Source organism: Echinops telfairi, unplaced genomic scaffold (genome assembly GCF_000313985.2).
Source record: "Echinops telfairi isolate 266 unplaced genomic scaffold, ASM31398v2 ScPeMD7_7469;HRSCAF=8507_1, whole genome shotgun sequence".
NCBI classification, from domain to species: domain Eukaryota; kingdom Metazoa; phylum Chordata; class Mammalia; order Afrosoricida; family Tenrecidae; genus Echinops; species Echinops telfairi.
The window spans coordinates 142,262,495-142,265,885 of NW_022111373.1; positions in this window are offsets into that span (position 1 = coordinate 142,262,495).

Below are 3,391 nucleotides of genomic sequence, written 5' to 3' on the forward strand. Positions count from 1 at the left end.
TTGTTCTATAGGGTTGCAATGAATACTCCCTAAATACTCTCAATCTCTCTTCCACCCTGATGAACTGGATTTCTCAAAACAGGCTGCTTGAACCCCCAGCGTTGCCTGAGCATCACCACTGAGGAAGCCGTGCTGTCGGCATCTCCTGGAGAGGGGCCAGGGATGCTGGGAAGCATCCTGCAGTGCACAGGTCAGCCCCCACCACAAAGAATTGTCTAGCTGAGGCTCAGAAACCCTGGTCCACCATAAAGAAAGACAGGCTTCAGCGGTCTTAGGTCAGTAGCTACTCATGCTGAACACAGTGAGGGACAGAAGGCGCTGTGTGCAAACCTTGGGCCCTGGCCCAACTCTCCAATGGCTTGCTATGACCACTAGACTTCATCTGCAAAGGTCTTCTCCCAGATTTCAGTGTTGGCTAGTTGATCTGGTCTTATCAAAGAAAGCCAGATTTGAGGAAGAGCTAAAAGCATGAAAAACAAAATCCAGAGAGACCAGGGAAGGCAGGAGAGAGAGAGAGGTTATTTGCCAAGTCTATAAACTCAGCAGGTACTCTGCTGCAAAGCAAGACTGTTAGCCCATGAAAAATTAATTCTCGTTTTCATTCATTACTGACTGACATTTTAAAGAAGAAGGGGGGCAGGGCGGGGGACTCGATTTTAAACAGCGCCATCCGGCCACTGCCAACTGGTTGACTATCTGAGGAGAGGGAGGGGGCTTGCTGTCAATCACGAAGTCCTCGAAGCAGAAAAACAGTCATTTCCAAGAGCGTGCAAATCCTCCAAACCGCAGCCCACGTTGCAGTCCGTTTTCTATTTAAAGACCTTCGAGAATCAGCTCGCTGGAAAGAATGTCTCTGAAAATGTGGAAAGAGACGTTTTCTTGGCTCGCTTTGGACCAAGGAGTGGACGGGTCAGGTGAGTCACCCTCACCTGAGGAGGGGGAAACGAGCTGCTGCGCGCCACTGGGTTTGCAGGTGTCCATGGTGGGAGGGAGTCAGAGGAAGGGACCGTGGTTCCTGGACGAGGGGAAAGACCAGGATTTCAGGGCAAGTGCTGGTGCCTTTTCAAACCATGTGGAGGTGTTGCTCTGAAGACGGTCCTTGGCTCCTCACCATCGCCAACAACTGATGCTCATGGCGTGCTGGAAAATGAGGGTGGAAGAAACTCCTGTCATATTCTGAGGGAGGCAGGATCTTCCCGGGAGCCCTGAGGACATAGTGGGCTGCAGATTGAGCTGCCGGTGGTTCAAACCCACCAGGTGCTCCTCGGAGATAGAGGAGGCTGTTCATGCCTATAAGGATTTGAGGTCTCAGACACCCCCGGGCTGTTCTACTCTGTCCCATAGGATCCCTAAGAGGCAGCATGGACCCCCTTGCACAAGGGCTCACAGGAGCTGGTGAAGGTACAATGAGGAGTGAGGTGTCCCCTCATGGAATCTCTTCTGAAACGTTGACATCAATATTGCCCTCTCTGTGATTCACACCCCCAAGGCCCGCCCACCCACCCATGCCCACTTGGTACTCTGTGACCCACCATTCTCAACGAACCTTTCCATCTTGGGAAGCATTCCATCTAAGATCCTTCTGTAAAGAATGGCCCGAGGGCCCTCCCAGTTTGGACTGGGCCAGAGAGCATGCGTAGGATATCCATCACTCCCTCTCCCTCTGATGGCCCCCACATCGATGGCAACTCAGAGGGACCCTACAGGACAGAGCAGAACTGCCCCTGTTGGTTTCTGAGACTGCAGCTCTTTATGGGAGTAGAAAGTCCCATATTTCTCCTGTGGAGCAGCTGGTGGTTTTGAACTGCTGGTGGTGTGGACAATAGCACAATATGTAACCACTACCCTACCAGAGATTCCCAATGCATGCACCAGGGCCCTTTAATCCATCCCAGACCCAAGAAGGAAGAAACCATAATATGTGACCAATATATTGTTCTACCGTAGCCTCTCTGTCCATGGCGAGCCCCGTCCAGGAGATCATGACTCAATGACCAGCCCACCATTTACGGACTGGGATGAGTTAGTGGTGGACAGTGGAAGGAAAGAGTCAGAGTCCCAGAAGCTAGAAGGATCAAGGAAGTGGGTCCTCCCCCCACCCCCACCCCCCACCCCCGGTAGAAGAAGCATATGGCATTAAGGTCAGGAAATCCATGCTACTCCTTGTCTGGGTAGAAAATAAAATAAATCCATTTGTTTCTTTCGCATATACTTTATGTTTTCTTTCAATTGGCCAAGGCGGGTAGGTTATTCACATAAGCCAGAGAAGCTGGAGTATATGAAGACTAAGGGATTGACAGGCAGATGACTCAACCTTGCTTGCTGAAAGTGAGGAGGAATCAAAGCACCTGCGGATGATCTAGAACTGCAGCCTTCAGTAAGGTTGACAACGCAATGCAAAGAAAACCAGCATCTTCACACCTGGGCCAATAGGTAACATCATAAGGAATGGAGAAGAGATTGAAGTGGCCAAGGATTTTGTCTTGCTTGCTTCCACAATTCATTTCACATGGAAGCAGCAGTCAAGAGATCAAATGACACACTGTGTTGGGTAAATCAGCTGCATGATAACTCAAGCGTTCAAAAGCTGGGAGGTAACTCTGGGGACTAAGGTGCACCTGACCCAAGTCATGGTATTTTCAACTGCCTCATCTGCATGTGTAAGCTGGAAATTGAATAAAGAAGATAGAAAAGAATGGATGCATTTGAATTATGGTGCTGATGAAGAATATTGAAAGTACCATGAACTGCCAAAAGAATAAACAAATCTGTCTTGGAAGAAGTACAACCAGAGTGCTCCTTAGAAGGAGAGACTTGGTCTCACTTACTAAGGACAGGACGTGTTGTCAGGAGAGACAAGTCCCGAGAGAAGGACATCGTGCTTAGTTAGCAAGAAAGAGGAAGAGCCTGAGCAAGATGGATTGGCATAGTGGCTGCAATGATGGCCTCAAGCCTAAGAACGATTGTGAGGCTGGTGCAGGAGCAGGCCGTGTTTCACTGTGCGTGGGATTGCTATGATTCAGAACTGACTCAGGGGCACCAAGAACAACAGCATTGCTGCAGCTACAGCATCAATCCATCTTGTCGAGGGCCCTTTATGTTTTGCTTACCCTCTGTCTTACCTAGCATGATGATCTTCTTCAGGGATGGGCCTCATGTGATAATGGGTTCAAAGTACCTGATATGAAATCTCGCCATCTTTGCTCATTCTTCTATCAAGCCATGGTACTTTCAATATTATTTGCCAGCACCATAATGCAAATTCATCAATTCTTCTCTGCCTTGCCTTATTCATCATCCAGCTTTTGCATAAACAACATAAAGACTGACTACATTTTTTTTAAAAAAAAGGAAGCAGCAGTCAAGAAATCAAATGATGTATTAGATGTGT